This window comes from Lissotriton vulgaris, unplaced genomic scaffold, assembly GCF_964263255.1.
Source record: "Lissotriton vulgaris unplaced genomic scaffold, aLisVul1.2 SCAFFOLD_3657, whole genome shotgun sequence".
NCBI classification, from domain to species: Eukaryota; Metazoa; Chordata; class Amphibia; order Caudata; family Salamandridae; genus Lissotriton; species Lissotriton vulgaris.
In genome coordinates, this window is record NW_028254133.1 from 137,501 (window position 1) to 148,844 (window position 11,344).

General features: G+C 52.3%; 57 non-coding genes and 1 pseudogene across 57 annotated transcripts in view; all 58 read left to right on the top strand.

The window, feature by feature from the left end:
* Positions 1 to 4, top strand: part of LOC147660312 (5S ribosomal RNA) — a 119-nt gene extending 115 nt beyond the window's left edge. Inside the window, exon 1 of the ribosomal RNA XR_015306650.1 lies at positions 1 to 4. This exon is cut by the window's left edge and continues 115 nt beyond it. This is a non-coding gene — a ribosomal RNA (5S ribosomal RNA).
* Positions 5 to 84: 80 nt separating this feature from the next.
* On the top strand, positions 85 to 202 carry LOC147660313 (5S ribosomal RNA). The gene has a single exon (XR_015306726.1). It is a non-coding gene; the product is annotated as a 5S ribosomal RNA (ribosomal RNA).
* An 80-nt stretch (positions 203 to 282) lies between these two features.
* LOC147660314 (5S ribosomal RNA) lies at positions 283 to 402 on the top strand. Its single transcript, XR_015306727.1, has one exon. It is a non-coding gene; the product is annotated as a 5S ribosomal RNA (ribosomal RNA).
* Positions 403 to 482: 80 nt separating this feature from the next.
* On the top strand, positions 483 to 601 carry LOC147660315 (5S ribosomal RNA). Its single transcript, XR_015306651.1, has one exon. It is a non-coding gene; the product is annotated as a 5S ribosomal RNA (ribosomal RNA).
* An 80-nt stretch (positions 602 to 681) lies between these two features.
* On the top strand, positions 682 to 800 carry LOC147660316 (5S ribosomal RNA). Its single transcript, XR_015307170.1, has one exon. It is a non-coding gene; the product is annotated as a 5S ribosomal RNA (ribosomal RNA).
* An 80-nt stretch (positions 801 to 880) lies between these two features.
* On the top strand, positions 881 to 999 carry LOC147660317 (5S ribosomal RNA). Its single transcript, XR_015307171.1, has one exon. It is a non-coding gene; the product is annotated as a 5S ribosomal RNA (ribosomal RNA).
* An 80-nt stretch (positions 1,000 to 1,079) lies between these two features.
* LOC147660318 (5S ribosomal RNA) lies at positions 1,080 to 1,198 on the top strand. The gene has a single exon (XR_015307173.1). It is a non-coding gene; the product is annotated as a 5S ribosomal RNA (ribosomal RNA).
* An 81-nt stretch (positions 1,199 to 1,279) lies between these two features.
* LOC147660319 (5S ribosomal RNA) lies at positions 1,280 to 1,398 on the top strand. The gene has a single exon (XR_015307174.1). It is a non-coding gene; the product is annotated as a 5S ribosomal RNA (ribosomal RNA).
* An 81-nt stretch (positions 1,399 to 1,479) lies between these two features.
* On the top strand, positions 1,480 to 1,598 carry LOC147660320 (5S ribosomal RNA). The gene has a single exon (XR_015307175.1). It is a non-coding gene; the product is annotated as a 5S ribosomal RNA (ribosomal RNA).
* An 80-nt stretch (positions 1,599 to 1,678) lies between these two features.
* Positions 1,679 to 1,797, top strand: LOC147660321 (5S ribosomal RNA). The gene has a single exon (XR_015307176.1). It is a non-coding gene; the product is annotated as a 5S ribosomal RNA (ribosomal RNA).
* An 80-nt stretch (positions 1,798 to 1,877) lies between these two features.
* Positions 1,878 to 1,996, top strand: LOC147660322 (5S ribosomal RNA). The gene has a single exon (XR_015307177.1). It is a non-coding gene; the product is annotated as a 5S ribosomal RNA (ribosomal RNA).
* An 80-nt stretch (positions 1,997 to 2,076) lies between these two features.
* On the top strand, positions 2,077 to 2,190 carry LOC147660323 (5S ribosomal RNA; annotated as a pseudogene).
* An 80-nt stretch (positions 2,191 to 2,270) lies between these two features.
* LOC147660324 (5S ribosomal RNA) lies at positions 2,271 to 2,389 on the top strand. Its single transcript, XR_015307178.1, has one exon. It is a non-coding gene; the product is annotated as a 5S ribosomal RNA (ribosomal RNA).
* Positions 2,390 to 2,469: 80 nt separating this feature from the next.
* On the top strand, positions 2,470 to 2,588 carry LOC147660325 (5S ribosomal RNA). Its single transcript, XR_015307179.1, has one exon. It is a non-coding gene; the product is annotated as a 5S ribosomal RNA (ribosomal RNA).
* Positions 2,589 to 2,668: 80 nt separating this feature from the next.
* Positions 2,669 to 2,785, top strand: LOC147660326 (5S ribosomal RNA). The gene has a single exon (XR_015306738.1). It is a non-coding gene; the product is annotated as a 5S ribosomal RNA (ribosomal RNA).
* Positions 2,786 to 2,865: 80 nt separating this feature from the next.
* Positions 2,866 to 2,984, top strand: LOC147660327 (5S ribosomal RNA). The gene has a single exon (XR_015307180.1). It is a non-coding gene; the product is annotated as a 5S ribosomal RNA (ribosomal RNA).
* An 80-nt stretch (positions 2,985 to 3,064) lies between these two features.
* LOC147660328 (5S ribosomal RNA) lies at positions 3,065 to 3,183 on the top strand. The gene has a single exon (XR_015307181.1). It is a non-coding gene; the product is annotated as a 5S ribosomal RNA (ribosomal RNA).
* Positions 3,184 to 3,263: 80 nt separating this feature from the next.
* LOC147660329 (5S ribosomal RNA) lies at positions 3,264 to 3,382 on the top strand. The gene has a single exon (XR_015307182.1). It is a non-coding gene; the product is annotated as a 5S ribosomal RNA (ribosomal RNA).
* Positions 3,383 to 3,462: 80 nt separating this feature from the next.
* Positions 3,463 to 3,581, top strand: LOC147660330 (5S ribosomal RNA). The gene has a single exon (XR_015307184.1). It is a non-coding gene; the product is annotated as a 5S ribosomal RNA (ribosomal RNA).
* An 80-nt stretch (positions 3,582 to 3,661) lies between these two features.
* On the top strand, positions 3,662 to 3,780 carry LOC147660331 (5S ribosomal RNA). The gene has a single exon (XR_015307185.1). It is a non-coding gene; the product is annotated as a 5S ribosomal RNA (ribosomal RNA).
* An 80-nt stretch (positions 3,781 to 3,860) lies between these two features.
* On the top strand, positions 3,861 to 3,979 carry LOC147660332 (5S ribosomal RNA). The gene has a single exon (XR_015307186.1). It is a non-coding gene; the product is annotated as a 5S ribosomal RNA (ribosomal RNA).
* An 80-nt stretch (positions 3,980 to 4,059) lies between these two features.
* Positions 4,060 to 4,178, top strand: LOC147660333 (5S ribosomal RNA). Its single transcript, XR_015307187.1, has one exon. It is a non-coding gene; the product is annotated as a 5S ribosomal RNA (ribosomal RNA).
* Positions 4,179 to 4,258: 80 nt separating this feature from the next.
* Positions 4,259 to 4,377, top strand: LOC147660334 (5S ribosomal RNA). Its single transcript, XR_015307188.1, has one exon. It is a non-coding gene; the product is annotated as a 5S ribosomal RNA (ribosomal RNA).
* Positions 4,378 to 4,457: 80 nt separating this feature from the next.
* On the top strand, positions 4,458 to 4,576 carry LOC147660335 (5S ribosomal RNA). Its single transcript, XR_015306219.1, has one exon. It is a non-coding gene; the product is annotated as a 5S ribosomal RNA (ribosomal RNA).
* Positions 4,577 to 4,656: 80 nt separating this feature from the next.
* Positions 4,657 to 4,775, top strand: LOC147660336 (5S ribosomal RNA). The gene has a single exon (XR_015306220.1). It is a non-coding gene; the product is annotated as a 5S ribosomal RNA (ribosomal RNA).
* An 80-nt stretch (positions 4,776 to 4,855) lies between these two features.
* Positions 4,856 to 4,974, top strand: LOC147660337 (5S ribosomal RNA). The gene has a single exon (XR_015306221.1). It is a non-coding gene; the product is annotated as a 5S ribosomal RNA (ribosomal RNA).
* Positions 4,975 to 5,054: 80 nt separating this feature from the next.
* Positions 5,055 to 5,173, top strand: LOC147660338 (5S ribosomal RNA). Its single transcript, XR_015306222.1, has one exon. It is a non-coding gene; the product is annotated as a 5S ribosomal RNA (ribosomal RNA).
* An 80-nt stretch (positions 5,174 to 5,253) lies between these two features.
* LOC147660339 (5S ribosomal RNA) lies at positions 5,254 to 5,372 on the top strand. The gene has a single exon (XR_015306223.1). It is a non-coding gene; the product is annotated as a 5S ribosomal RNA (ribosomal RNA).
* Positions 5,373 to 5,452: 80 nt separating this feature from the next.
* On the top strand, positions 5,453 to 5,571 carry LOC147660340 (5S ribosomal RNA). The gene has a single exon (XR_015306225.1). It is a non-coding gene; the product is annotated as a 5S ribosomal RNA (ribosomal RNA).
* Positions 5,572 to 5,651: 80 nt separating this feature from the next.
* Positions 5,652 to 5,770, top strand: LOC147660341 (5S ribosomal RNA). The gene has a single exon (XR_015306226.1). It is a non-coding gene; the product is annotated as a 5S ribosomal RNA (ribosomal RNA).
* Positions 5,771 to 5,850: 80 nt separating this feature from the next.
* Positions 5,851 to 5,969, top strand: LOC147660342 (5S ribosomal RNA). The gene has a single exon (XR_015306227.1). It is a non-coding gene; the product is annotated as a 5S ribosomal RNA (ribosomal RNA).
* Positions 5,970 to 6,049: 80 nt separating this feature from the next.
* LOC147660343 (5S ribosomal RNA) lies at positions 6,050 to 6,168 on the top strand. Its single transcript, XR_015306228.1, has one exon. It is a non-coding gene; the product is annotated as a 5S ribosomal RNA (ribosomal RNA).
* Positions 6,169 to 6,248: 80 nt separating this feature from the next.
* Positions 6,249 to 6,367, top strand: LOC147660344 (5S ribosomal RNA). The gene has a single exon (XR_015306229.1). It is a non-coding gene; the product is annotated as a 5S ribosomal RNA (ribosomal RNA).
* An 80-nt stretch (positions 6,368 to 6,447) lies between these two features.
* LOC147660345 (5S ribosomal RNA) lies at positions 6,448 to 6,566 on the top strand. The gene has a single exon (XR_015306230.1). It is a non-coding gene; the product is annotated as a 5S ribosomal RNA (ribosomal RNA).
* An 80-nt stretch (positions 6,567 to 6,646) lies between these two features.
* Positions 6,647 to 6,765, top strand: LOC147660346 (5S ribosomal RNA). The gene has a single exon (XR_015306231.1). It is a non-coding gene; the product is annotated as a 5S ribosomal RNA (ribosomal RNA).
* Positions 6,766 to 6,845: 80 nt separating this feature from the next.
* LOC147660347 (5S ribosomal RNA) lies at positions 6,846 to 6,964 on the top strand. The gene has a single exon (XR_015306232.1). It is a non-coding gene; the product is annotated as a 5S ribosomal RNA (ribosomal RNA).
* Positions 6,965 to 7,044: 80 nt separating this feature from the next.
* On the top strand, positions 7,045 to 7,163 carry LOC147660348 (5S ribosomal RNA). The gene has a single exon (XR_015306233.1). It is a non-coding gene; the product is annotated as a 5S ribosomal RNA (ribosomal RNA).
* An 80-nt stretch (positions 7,164 to 7,243) lies between these two features.
* Positions 7,244 to 7,362, top strand: LOC147660349 (5S ribosomal RNA). Its single transcript, XR_015306234.1, has one exon. It is a non-coding gene; the product is annotated as a 5S ribosomal RNA (ribosomal RNA).
* Positions 7,363 to 7,442: 80 nt separating this feature from the next.
* LOC147660350 (5S ribosomal RNA) lies at positions 7,443 to 7,561 on the top strand. The gene has a single exon (XR_015306236.1). It is a non-coding gene; the product is annotated as a 5S ribosomal RNA (ribosomal RNA).
* An 80-nt stretch (positions 7,562 to 7,641) lies between these two features.
* On the top strand, positions 7,642 to 7,760 carry LOC147660351 (5S ribosomal RNA). The gene has a single exon (XR_015306237.1). It is a non-coding gene; the product is annotated as a 5S ribosomal RNA (ribosomal RNA).
* Positions 7,761 to 7,840: 80 nt separating this feature from the next.
* Positions 7,841 to 7,959, top strand: LOC147660352 (5S ribosomal RNA). Its single transcript, XR_015306238.1, has one exon. It is a non-coding gene; the product is annotated as a 5S ribosomal RNA (ribosomal RNA).
* An 80-nt stretch (positions 7,960 to 8,039) lies between these two features.
* On the top strand, positions 8,040 to 8,158 carry LOC147660353 (5S ribosomal RNA). Its single transcript, XR_015306239.1, has one exon. It is a non-coding gene; the product is annotated as a 5S ribosomal RNA (ribosomal RNA).
* An 80-nt stretch (positions 8,159 to 8,238) lies between these two features.
* LOC147660354 (5S ribosomal RNA) lies at positions 8,239 to 8,357 on the top strand. The gene has a single exon (XR_015306240.1). It is a non-coding gene; the product is annotated as a 5S ribosomal RNA (ribosomal RNA).
* Positions 8,358 to 8,437: 80 nt separating this feature from the next.
* LOC147660355 (5S ribosomal RNA) lies at positions 8,438 to 8,556 on the top strand. Its single transcript, XR_015306241.1, has one exon. It is a non-coding gene; the product is annotated as a 5S ribosomal RNA (ribosomal RNA).
* An 80-nt stretch (positions 8,557 to 8,636) lies between these two features.
* On the top strand, positions 8,637 to 8,755 carry LOC147660356 (5S ribosomal RNA). Its single transcript, XR_015306242.1, has one exon. It is a non-coding gene; the product is annotated as a 5S ribosomal RNA (ribosomal RNA).
* An 80-nt stretch (positions 8,756 to 8,835) lies between these two features.
* Positions 8,836 to 8,954, top strand: LOC147660357 (5S ribosomal RNA). Its single transcript, XR_015306243.1, has one exon. It is a non-coding gene; the product is annotated as a 5S ribosomal RNA (ribosomal RNA).
* Positions 8,955 to 9,034: 80 nt separating this feature from the next.
* On the top strand, positions 9,035 to 9,153 carry LOC147660358 (5S ribosomal RNA). Its single transcript, XR_015306244.1, has one exon. It is a non-coding gene; the product is annotated as a 5S ribosomal RNA (ribosomal RNA).
* Positions 9,154 to 9,233: 80 nt separating this feature from the next.
* Positions 9,234 to 9,352, top strand: LOC147660359 (5S ribosomal RNA). The gene has a single exon (XR_015306245.1). It is a non-coding gene; the product is annotated as a 5S ribosomal RNA (ribosomal RNA).
* Positions 9,353 to 9,432: 80 nt separating this feature from the next.
* On the top strand, positions 9,433 to 9,551 carry LOC147660360 (5S ribosomal RNA). Its single transcript, XR_015306247.1, has one exon. It is a non-coding gene; the product is annotated as a 5S ribosomal RNA (ribosomal RNA).
* Positions 9,552 to 9,631: 80 nt separating this feature from the next.
* Positions 9,632 to 9,750, top strand: LOC147660361 (5S ribosomal RNA). Its single transcript, XR_015306248.1, has one exon. It is a non-coding gene; the product is annotated as a 5S ribosomal RNA (ribosomal RNA).
* Positions 9,751 to 9,830: 80 nt separating this feature from the next.
* LOC147660362 (5S ribosomal RNA) lies at positions 9,831 to 9,949 on the top strand. Its single transcript, XR_015306249.1, has one exon. It is a non-coding gene; the product is annotated as a 5S ribosomal RNA (ribosomal RNA).
* An 80-nt stretch (positions 9,950 to 10,029) lies between these two features.
* On the top strand, positions 10,030 to 10,148 carry LOC147660363 (5S ribosomal RNA). The gene has a single exon (XR_015306250.1). It is a non-coding gene; the product is annotated as a 5S ribosomal RNA (ribosomal RNA).
* Positions 10,149 to 10,228: 80 nt separating this feature from the next.
* On the top strand, positions 10,229 to 10,347 carry LOC147660364 (5S ribosomal RNA). Its single transcript, XR_015306251.1, has one exon. It is a non-coding gene; the product is annotated as a 5S ribosomal RNA (ribosomal RNA).
* An 80-nt stretch (positions 10,348 to 10,427) lies between these two features.
* On the top strand, positions 10,428 to 10,546 carry LOC147660365 (5S ribosomal RNA). The gene has a single exon (XR_015306252.1). It is a non-coding gene; the product is annotated as a 5S ribosomal RNA (ribosomal RNA).
* An 80-nt stretch (positions 10,547 to 10,626) lies between these two features.
* Positions 10,627 to 10,745, top strand: LOC147660366 (5S ribosomal RNA). Its single transcript, XR_015306253.1, has one exon. It is a non-coding gene; the product is annotated as a 5S ribosomal RNA (ribosomal RNA).
* An 80-nt stretch (positions 10,746 to 10,825) lies between these two features.
* On the top strand, positions 10,826 to 10,944 carry LOC147660367 (5S ribosomal RNA). The gene has a single exon (XR_015306254.1). It is a non-coding gene; the product is annotated as a 5S ribosomal RNA (ribosomal RNA).
* Positions 10,945 to 11,024: 80 nt separating this feature from the next.
* LOC147660368 (5S ribosomal RNA) lies at positions 11,025 to 11,143 on the top strand. Its single transcript, XR_015306255.1, has one exon. It is a non-coding gene; the product is annotated as a 5S ribosomal RNA (ribosomal RNA).
* Positions 11,144 to 11,223: 80 nt separating this feature from the next.
* LOC147660369 (5S ribosomal RNA) lies at positions 11,224 to 11,342 on the top strand. Its single transcript, XR_015306256.1, has one exon. It is a non-coding gene; the product is annotated as a 5S ribosomal RNA (ribosomal RNA).
* The last annotated feature ends 2 nt before the right edge of the window (positions 11,343 to 11,344 follow it).

An 11,344-nucleotide genomic window follows, 5' to 3' on the forward strand; every position in this document is an offset into this window, starting at 1 on the left:
GGCTTTTTTTTTTCAGAGTGGTTTGCTTGCTTGTACTGAAGCTGAGCGAAGAAAGCTAAGAGGCCCAAAACCAGTGCTCCTAGAGCCTACGGCCATACCACCCTGAAAGCACCTGATCTCGTCGATCTCAGAAGTTAAGCAGGGTCGGGCCTGGTTAGTACCTGGATGGGAGACCGCCTGGGGATACCAGGTGCTGTAGGCTTTTTTTTTTCAGAGTGGTTTGCTTGCTTGTACTGAAGCTGAGCGAAGAAAGCTAAGAGGCCCAAAACCAGTGCTCCTAGAGCCTACGGCCATACCACCCTGAAAGCACCTGATCTCGTCCGATCTCAGAAGTTAAGCAGGGTCGGGCCTTGGTTAGTACCTGGATGGGAGACCGCCTGGGGATACCAGGTGCTGTAGGCTTTTTTTTTTCAGAGTGGTTTGCTTGCTTGTACTGAAGCTGAGCGAAGAAAGCTAAGAGGCCCAAAACCAGTGCTCCTAGAGCCTACGGCCATACCACCCTGAAAGCACCTGATCTCGTCCGATCTCAGAAGTTAAGCAGGGTCGGGCCTGGTTAGTACCTGGATGGGAGACCGCCTGGGGATACCAGGTGCTGTAGGCTTTTTTTTTTCAGAGTGGTTTGCTTGCTTGTACTGAAGCTGAGCGAAGAAAGCTAAGAGGCCCAAAACCAGTGCTCCTAGAGCCTACGGCCATACCACCCTGAAAGCACCTGATCTCGTCCGATCTCAGAAGTTAAGCAGGGTCGGGCCTGGTTAGTACCTGGATGGGAGACCGCCTGGGAATACCAGGTGCTGTAGGCTTTTTTTTTTCAGAGTGGTTTGCTTGCTTGTACTGAAGCTGAGCGAAGAAAGCTAAGAGGCCCAAAACCAGTGCTCCTAGAGCCTACGGCCATACCACCCTGAAAGCACCTGATCTCGTCCGATCTCAGAAGTTAAGCAGGGTCGGGCCTGGTTAGTACCTGGATGGGAGACCGCCTGGGAATACCAGGTGCTGTAGGCTTTTTTTTTTCAGAGTGGTTTGCTTGCTTGTACTGAAGCTGAGCGAAGAAAGCTAAGAGGCCCAAAACCAGTGCTCCTAGAGCCTACGGCCATACCACCCTGAAAGCACCTGATCTCGTCCGATCTCAGAAGTTAAGCAGGGTCGGGCCTGGTTAGTACCTGGATGGGAGACCGCCTGGGAATACCAGGTGCTGTAGGCTTTTTTTTTTTCAGAGTGGTTTGCTTGCTTGTACTGAAGCTGAGCGAAGAAAGCTAAGAGGCCCAAAACCAGTGCTCCTAGAGCCTACGGCCATACCACCCTGAAAGCACCTGATCTCGTCCGATCTCAGAAGTTAAGCAGGGTCGGGCCTGGTTAGTACCTGGATGGGAGACCGCCTGGGAATACCAGGTGCTGTAGGCTTTTTTTTTTTCAGAGTGGTTTGCTTGCTTGTACTGAAGCTGAGCGAAGAAAGCTAAGAGGCCCAAAACCAGTGCTCCTAGAGCCTACGGCCATACCACCCTGAAAGCACCTGATCTCGTCCGATCTCAGAAGTTAAGCAGGGTCGGGCCTGGTTAGTACCTGGATGGGAGACCGCCTGGGAATACCAGGTGCTGTAGGCTTTTTTTTTTCAGAGTGGTTTGCTTGCTTGTACTGAAGCTGAGCGAAGAAAGCTAAGAGGCCCAAAACCAGTGCTCCTAGAGCCTACGGCCATACCACCCTGAAAGCACCTGATCTCGTCCGATCTCAGAAGTTAAGCAGGGTCGGGCCTGGTTAGTACCTGGATGGGAGACCGCCTGGGAATACCAGGTGCTGTAGGCTTTTTTTTTTCAGAGTGGTTTGCTTGCTTGTACTGAAGCTGAGCGAAGAAAGCTAAGAGGCCCAAAACCAGTGCTCCTAGAGCCTACGGCCATACCACCCTGAAAGCACCTGATCTCGTCCGATCTCAGAAGTTAAGCAGGGTCGGGCCTGGTTAGTACCTGGATGGGAGACCGCCTGGGAATACCAGGTGCTGTAGGCTTTTTTTTTTCAGAGTGGTTTGCTTGCTTGTACTGAAGCTGAGCGAAGAAAGCTAAGAGGCCCAAAACCAGTGCTCCTAGAGCCTACGGCCATACCACCCTGAAAGCACCTGATCTCGTCCGATCTCAGAAGTTAAGCAGGGTCGGGCCTGGTTAGTACCTGGATGGGAGACCGCCTGGCCAGGTGCTGTAGGCTTTTTTTTTTCAGAGTGGTTTGCTTGCTTGTACTGAAGCTGAGCGAAGAAAGCTAAGAGGCCCAAAACCAGTGCTCCTAGAGCCTACGGCCATACCACCCTGAAAGCACCTGATCTCGTCCGATCTCAGAAGTTAAGCAGGGTCGGGCCTGGTTAGTACCTGGATGGGAGACCGCCTGGGAATACCAGGTGCTGTAGGCTTTTTTTTTTCAGAGTGGTTTGCTTGCTTGTACTGAAGCTGAGCGAAGAAAGCTAAGAGGCCCAAAACCAGTGCTCCTAGAGCCTACGGCCATACCACCCTGAAAGCACCTGATCTCGTCCGATCTCAGAAGTTAAGCAGGGTCGGGCCTGGTTAGTACCTGGATGGGAGACCGCCTGGGAATACCAGGTGCTGTAGGCTTTTTTTTTTCAGAGTGGTTTGCTTGCTTGTACTGAAGCTGAGCGAAGAAAGCTAAGAGGCCCAAAACCAGTGCTCCTAGAGCCTACGGCCATACCACCCTGAAAGCACCTGACTCTCCGATCTCAGAAGTTAAGCAGGGTCGGGCCTGGTTAGTACCTGGATGGGAGACCGCCTGGGAATACCAGGTGCTGTAGGCTTTTTTTTTTCAGAGTGGTTTGCTTGCTTGTACTGAAGCTGAGCGAAGAAAGCTAAGAGGCCCAAAACCAGTGCTCCTAGAGCCTACGGCCATACCACCCTGAAAGCACCTGATCTCGTCCGATCTCAGAAGTTAAGCAGGGTCGGGCCTGGTTAGTACCTGGATGGGAGACCGCCTGGGAATACCAGGTGCTGTAGGCTTTTTTTTTTCAGAGTGGTTTGCTTGCTTGTACTGAAGCTGAGCGAAGAAAGCTAAGAGGCCCAAAACCAGTGCTCCTAGAGCCTACGGCCATACCACCCTGAAAGCACCTGATCTCGTCCGATCTCAGAAGTTAAGCAGGGTCGGGCCTGGTTAGTACCTGGATGGGAGACCGCCTGGGAATACCAGGTGCTGTAGGCTTTTTTTTTTCAGAGTGGTTTGCTTGCTTGTACTGAAGCTGAGCGAAGAAAGCTAAGAGGCCCAAAACCAGTGCTCCTAGAGCCTACGGCCATACCACCCTGAAAGCACCTGATCTCGTCCGATCTCAGAAGTTAAGCAGGGTCGGGCCTGGTTAGTACCTGGATGGGAGACCGCCTGGGAATACCAGGTGCTGTAGGCTTTTTTTTTTCAGAGTGGTTTGCTTGCTTGTACTGAAGCTGAGCGAAGAAAGCTAAGAGGCCCAAAACCAGTGCTCCTAGAGCCTACGGCCATACCACCCTGAAAGCACCTGATCTCGTCCGATCTCAGAAGTTAAGCAGGGTCGGGCCTGGTTAGTACCTGGATGGGAGACCGCCTGGGAATACCAGGTGCTGTAGGCTTTTTTTTTTCAGAGTGGTTTGCTTGCTTGTACTGAAGCTGAGCGAAGAAAGCTAAGAGGCCCAAAACCAGTGCTCCTAGAGCCTACGGCCATACCACCCTGAAAGCACCTGATCTCGTCCGATCTCAGAAGTTAAGCAGGGTCGGGCCTGGTTAGTACCTGGATGGGAGACCGCCTGGGAATACCAGGTGCTGTAGGCTTTTTTTTTTCAGAGTGGTTTGCTTGCTTGTACTGAAGCTGAGCGAAGAAAGCTAAGAGGCCCAAAACCAGTGCTCCTAGAGCCTACGGCCATACCACCCTGAAAGCACCTGATCTCGTCCGATCTCAGAAGTTAAGCAGGGTCGGGCCTGGTTAGTACCTGGATGGGAGACCGCCTGGGAATACCAGGTGCTGTAGGCTTTTTTTTTTCAGAGTGGTTTGCTTGCTTGTACTGAAGCTGAGCGAAGAAAGCTAAGAGGCCCAAAACCAGTGCTCCTAGAGCCTACGGCCATACCACCCTGAAAGCACCTGATCTCGTCCGATCTCAGAAGTTAAGCAGGGTCGGGCCTGGTTAGTACCTGGATGGGAGACCGCCTGGGAATACCAGGTGCTGTAGGCTTTTTTTTTTCAGAGTGGTTTGCTTGCTTGTACTGAAGCTGAGCGAAGAAAGCTAAGAGGCCCAAAACCAGTGCTCCTAGAGCCTACGGCCATACCACCCTGAAAGCACCTGATCTCGTCCGATCTCAGAAGTTAAGCAGGGTCGGGCCTGGTTAGTACCTGGATGGGAGACCGCCTGGGAATACCAGGTGCTGTAGGCTTTTTTTTTTCAGAGTGGTTTGCTTGCTTGTACTGAAGCTGAGCGAAGAAAGCTAAGAGGCCCAAAACCAGTGCTCCTAGAGCCTACGGCCATACCACCCTGAAAGCACCTGATCTCGTCCGATCTCAGAAGTTAAGCAGGGTCGGGCCTGGTTAGTACCTGGATGGGAGACCGCCTGGGAATACCAGGTGCTGTAGGCTTTTTTTTTTCAGAGTGGTTTGCTTGCTTGTACTGAAGCTGAGCGAAGAAAGCTAAGAGGCCCAAAACCAGTGCTCCTAGAGCCTACGGCCATACCACCCTGAAAGCACCTGATCTCGTCCGATCTCAGAAGTTAAGCAGGGTCGGGCCTGGTTAGTACCTGGATGGGAGACCGCCTGGGAATACCAGGTGCTGTAGGCTTTTTTTTTTCAGAGTGGTTTGCTTGCTTGTACTGAAGCTGAGCGAAGAAAGCTAAGAGGCCCAAAACCAGTGCTCCTAGAGCCTACGGCCATACCACCCTGAAAGCACCTGATCTCGTCCGATCTCAGAAGTTAAGCAGGGTCGGGCCTGGTTAGTACCTGGATGGGAGACCGCCTGGGAATACCAGGTGCTGTAGGCTTTTTTTTTTCAGAGTGGTTTGCTTGCTTGTACTGAAGCTGAGCGAAGAAAGCTAAGAGGCCCAAAACCAGTGCTCCTAGAGCCTACGGCCATACCACCCTGAAAGCACCTGATCTCGTCCGATCTCAGAAGTTAAGCAGGGTCGGGCCTGGTTAGTACCTGGATGGGAGACCGCCTGGGAATACCAGGTGCTGTAGGCTTTTTTTTTTCAGAGTGGTTTGCTTGCTTGTACTGAAGCTGAGCGAAGAAAGCTAAGAGGCCCAAAACCAGTGCTCCTAGAGCCTACGGCCATACCACCCTGAAAGCACCTGATCTCGTCCGATCTCAGAAGTTAAGCAGGGTCGGGCCTGGTTAGTACCTGGATGGGAGACCGCCTGGGAATACCAGGTGCTGTAGGCTTTTTTTTTTCAGAGTGGTTTGCTTGCTTGTACTGAAGCTGAGCGAAGAAAGCTAAGAGGCCCAAAACCAGTGCTCCTAGAGCCTACGGCCATACCACCCTGAAAGCACCTGATCTCGTCCGATCTCAGAAGTTAAGCAGGGTCGGGCCTGGTTAGTACCTGGATGGGAGACCGCCTGGGAATACCAGGTGCTGTAGGCTTTTTTTTTTCAGAGTGGTTTGCTTGCTTGTACTGAAGCTGAGCGAAGAAAGCTAAGAGGCCCAAAACCAGTGCTCCTAGAGCCTACGGCCATACCACCCTGAAAGCACCTGATCTCGTCCGATCTCAGAAGTTAAGCAGGGTCGGGCCTGGTTAGTACCTGGATGGGAGACCGCCTGGGAATACCAGGTGCTGTAGGCTTTTTTTTTTCAGAGTGGTTTGCTTGCTTGTACTGAAGCTGAGCGAAGAAAGCTAAGAGGCCCAAAACCAGTGCTCCTAGAGCCTACGGCCATACCACCCTGAAAGCACCTGATCTCGTCCGATCTCAGAAGTTAAGCAGGGTCGGGCCTGGTTAGTACCTGGATGGGAGACCGCCTGGGAATACCAGGTGCTGTAGGCTTTTTTTTTTCAGAGTGGTTTGCTTGCTTGTACTGAAGCTGAGCGAAGAAAGCTAAGAGGCCCAAAACCAGTGCTCCTAGAGCCTACGGCCATACCACCCTGAAAGCACCTGATCTCGTCCGATCTCAGAAGTTAAGCAGGGTCGGGCCTGGTTAGTACCTGGATGGGAGACCGCCTGGGAATACCAGGTGCTGTAGGCTTTTTTTTTTCAGAGTGGTTTGCTTGCTTGTACTGAAGCTGAGCGAAGAAAGCTAAGAGGCCCAAAACCAGTGCTCCTAGAGCCTACGGCCATACCACCCTGAAAGCACCTGATCTCGTCCGATCTCAGAAGTTAAGCAGGGTCGGGCCTGGTTAGTACCTGGATGGGAGACCGCCTGGGAATACCAGGTGCTGTAGGCTTTTTTTTTTCAGAGTGGTTTGCTTGCTTGTACTGAAGCTGAGCGAAGAAAGCTAAGAGGCCCAAAACCAGTGCTCCTAGAGCCTACGGCCATACCACCCTGAAAGCACCTGATCTCGTCCGATCTCAGAAGTTAAGCAGGGTCGGGCCTGGTTAGTACCTGGATGGGAGACCGCCTGGGAATACCAGGTGCTGTAGGCTTTTTTTTTTCAGAGTGGTTTGCTTGCTTGTACTGAAGCTGAGCGAAGAAAGCTAAGAGGCCCAAAACCAGTGCTCCTAGAGCCTACGGCCATACCACCCTGAAAGCACCTGATCTCGTCCGATCTCAGAAGTTAAGCAGGGTCGGGCCTGGTTAGTACCTGGATGGGAGACCGCCTGGGAATACCAGGTGCTGTAGGCTTTTTTTTTTCAGAGTGGTTTGCTTGCTTGTACTGAAGCTGAGCGAAGAAAGCTAAGAGGCCCAAAACCAGTGCTCCTAGAGCCTACGGCCATACCACCCTGAAAGCACCTGATCTCGTCCGATCTCAGAAGTTAAGCAGGGTCGGGCCTGGTTAGTACCTGGATGGGAGACCGCCTGGGAATACCAGGTGCTGTAGGCTTTTTTTTTTCAGAGTGGTTTGCTTGCTTGTACTGAAGCTGAGCGAAGAAAGCTAAGAGGCCCAAAACCAGTGCTCCTAGAGCCTACGGCCATACCACCCTGAAAGCACCTGATCTCGTCCGATCTCAGAAGTTAAGCAGGGTCGGGCCTGGTTAGTACCTGGATGGGAGACCGCCTGGGAATACCAGGTGCTGTAGGCTTTTTTTTTTCAGAGTGGTTTGCTTGCTTGTACTGAAGCTGAGCGAAGAAAGCTAAGAGGCCCAAAACCAGTGCTCCTAGAGCCTACGGCCATACCACCCTGAAAGCACCTGATCTCGTCCGATCTCAGAAGTTAAGCAGGGTCGGGCCTGGTTAGTACCTGGATGGGAGACCGCCTGGGAATACCAGGTGCTGTAGGCTTTTTTTTTTCAGAGTGGTTTGCTTGCTTGTACTGAAGCTGAGCGAAGAAAGCTAAGAGGCCCAAAACCAGTGCTCCTAGAGCCTACGGCCATACCACCCTGAAAGCACCTGATCTCGTCCGATCTCAGAAGTTAAGCAGGGTCGGGCCTGGTTAGTACCTGGATGGGAGACCGCCTGGGAATACCAGGTGCTGTAGGCTTTTTTTTTTCAGAGTGGTTTGCTTGCTTGTACTGAAGCTGAGCGAAGAAAGCTAAGAGGCCCAAAACCAGTGCTCCTAGAGCCTACGGCCATACCACCCTGAAAGCACCTGATCTCGTCCGATCTCAGAAGTTAAGCAGGGTCGGGCCTGGTTAGTACCTGGATGGGAGACCGCCTGGGAATACCAGGTGCTGTAGGCTTTTTTTTTTCAGAGTGGTTTGCTTGCTTGTACTGAAGCTGAGCGAAGAAAGCTAAGAGGCCCAAAACCAGTGCTCCTAGAGCCTACGGCCATACCACCCTGAAAGCACCTGATCTCGTCCGATCTCAGAAGTTAAGCAGGGTCGGGCCTGGTTAGTACCTGGATGGGAGACCGCCTGGGAATACCAGGTGCTGTAGGCTTTTTTTTTTCAGAGTGGTTTGCTTGCTTGTACTGAAGCTGAGCGAAGAAAGCTAAGAGGCCCAAAACCAGTGCTCCTAGAGCCTACGGCCATACCACCCTGAAAGCACCTGATCTCGTCCGATCTCAGAAGTTAAGCAGGGTCGGGCCTGGTTAGTACCTGGATGGGAGACCGCCTGGGAATACCAGGTGCTGTAGGCTTTTTTTTTTCAGAGTGGTTTGCTTGCTTGTACTGAAGCTGAGCGAAGAAAGCTAAGAGGCCCAAAACCAGTGCTCCTAGAGCCTACGGCCATACCACCCTGAAAGCACCTGATCTCGTCCGATCTCAGAAGTTAAGCAGGGTCGGGCCTGGTTAGTACCTGGATGGGAGACCGCCTGGGAATACCAGGTGCTGTAGGCTTTTTTTTTTCAGAGTGGTTTGCTTGCTTGTACTGAAGCTGAGCGAAGAAAGCTAAGAGGCCCAAAACCAGTGCTCCTAGAGCCTACGGCCATACCACCCTGAAAGCACCTGATCTCGTCCGATCTCAGAAGTTAAGCAGGGTCGGGCCTGGTTAGTACCTGGATGGGAGACCGCCTGGGAATACCAGGTGCTGTAGGCTTTTTTTTTTCAGAGTGGTTTGCTTGCTTGTACTGAAGCTGAGCGAAGAAAGCTAAGAGGCCCAAAACCAGTGCTCCTAGAGCCTACGGCCATACCACCCTGAAAGCACCTGATCTCGTCCGATCTCAGAAGTTAAGCAGGGTCGGGCCTGGTTAGTACCTGGATGGGAGACCGCCTGGGAATACCAGGTGCTGTAGGCTTTTTTTTTTCAGAGTGGTTTGCTTGCTTGTACTGAAGCTGAGCGAAGAAAGCTAAGAGGCCCAAAACCAGTGCTCCTAGAGCCTACGGCCATACCACCCTGAAAGCACCTGATCTCGTCCGATCTCAGAAGTTAAGCAGGGTCGGGCCTGGTTAGTACCTGGATGGGAGACCGCCTGGGAATACCAGGTGCTGTAGGCTTTTTTTTTTCAGAGTGGTTTGCTTGCTTGTACTGAAGCTGAGCGAAGAAAGCTAAGAGGCCCAAAACCAGTGCTCCTAGAGCCTACGGCCATACCACCCTGAAAGCACCTGATCTCGTCCGATCTCAGAAGTTAAGCAGGGTCGGGCCTGGTTAGTACCTGGATGGGAGACCGCCTGGGAATACCAGGTGCTGTAGGCTTTTTTTTTTCAGAGTGGTTTGCTTGCTTGTACTGAAGCTGAGCGAAGAAAGCTAAGAGGCCCAAAACCAGTGCTCCTAGAGCCTACGGCCATACCACCCTGAAAGCACCTGATCTCGTCCGATCTCAGAAGTTAAGCAGGGTCGGGCCTGGTTAGTACCTGGATGGGAGACCGCCTGGGAATACCAGGTGCTGTAGGCTTTTTTTTTTCAGAGTGGTTTGCTTGCTTGTACTGAAGCTGAGCGAAGAAAGCTAAGAGGCCCAAAACCAGTGCTCCTAGAGCCTACGGCCATACCACCCTGAAAGCACCTGATCTCGTCCGATCTCAGAAGTTAAGCAGGGTCGGGCCTGGTTAGTACCTGGATGGGAGACCGCCTGGGAATACCAGGTGCTGTAGGCTTTTTTTTTTCAGAGTGGTTTGCTTGCTTGTACTGAAGCTGAGCGAAGAAAGCTAAGAGGCCCAAAACCAGTGCTCCTAGAGCCTACGGCCATACCACCCTGAAAGCACCTGATCTCGTCCGATCTCAGAAGTTAAGCAGGGTCGGGCCTGGTTAGTACCTGGATGGGAGACCGCCTGGGAATACCAGGTGCTGTAGGCTTTTTTTTTTCAGAGTGGTTTGCTTGCTTGTACTGAAGCTGAGCGAAGAAAGCTAAGAGGCCCAAAACCAGTGCTCCTAGAGCCTACGGCCATACCACCCTGAAAGCACCTGATCTCGTCCGATCTCAGAAGTTAAGCAGGGTCGGGCCTGGTTAGTACCTGGATGGGAGACCGCCTGGGAATACCAGGTGCTGTAGGCTTTTTTTTTTCAGAGTGGTTTGCTTGCTTGTACTGAAGCTGAGCGAAGAAAGCTAAGAGGCCCAAAACCAGTGCTCCTAGAGCCTACGGCCATACCACCCTGAAAGCACCTGATCTCGTCCGATCTCAGAAGTTAAGCAGGGTCGGGCCTGGTTAGTACCTGGATGGGAGACCGCCTGGGAATACCAGGTGCTGTAGGCTTTTTTTTTTCAGAGTGGTTTGCTTGCTTGTACTGAAGCTGAGCGAAGAAAGCTAAGAGGCCCAAAACCAGTGCTCCTAGAGCCTACGGCCATACCACCCTGAAAGCACCTGATCTCGTCCGATCTCAGAAGTTAAGCAGGGTCGGGCCTGGTTAGTACCTGGATGGGAGACCGCCTGGGAATACCAGGTGCTGTAGGCTTTTTTTTTTCAGAGTGGTTTGCTTGCTTGTACTGAAGCTGAGCGAAGAAAGCTAAGAGGCCCAAAACCAGTGCTCCTAGAGCCTACGGCCATACCACCCTGAAAGCACCTGATCTCGTCCGATCTCAGAAGTTAAGCAGGGTCGGGCCTGGTTAGTACCTGGATGGGAGACCGCCTGGGAATACCAGGTGCTGTAGGCTTTTTTTTTTCAGAGTGGTTTGCTTGCTTGTACTGAAGCTGAGCGAAGAAAGCTAAGAGGCCCAAAACCAGTGCTCCTAGAGCCTACGGCCATACCACCCTGAAAGCACCTGATCTCGTCCGATCTCAGAAGTTAAGCAGGGTCGGGCCTGGTTAGTACCTGGATGGGAGACCGCCTGGGAATACCAGGTGCTGTAGGCTTTTTTTTTTCAGAGTGGTTTGCTTGCTTGTACTGAAGCTGAGCGAAGAAAGCTAAGAGGCCCAAAACCAGTGCTCCTAGAGCCTACGGCCATACCACCCTGAAAGCACCTGATCTCGTCCGATCTCAGAAGTTAAGCAGGGTCGGGCCTGGTTAGTACCTGGATGGGAGACCGCCTGGGAATACCAGGTGCTGTAGGCTTTTTTTTTTCAGAGTGGTTTGCTTGCTTGTACTGAAGCTGAGCGAAGAAAGCTAAGAGGCCCAAAACCAGTGCTCCTAGAGCCTACGGCCATACCACCCTGAAAGCACCTGATCTCGTCCGATCTCAGAAGTTAAGCAGGGTCGGGCCTGGTTAGTACCTGGATGGGAGACCGCCTGGGAATACCAGGTGCTGTAGGCTTTTTTTTTTCAGAGTGGTTTGCTTGCTTGTACTGAAGCTGAGCGAAGAAAGCTAAGAGGCCCAAAACCAGTGCTCCTAGAGCCTACGGCCATACCACCCTGAAAGCACCTGATCTCGTCCGATCTCAGAAGTTAAGCAGGGTCGGGCCTGGTTAGTACCTGGATGGGAGACCGCCTGGGAATACCAGGTGCTGTAGGCTTT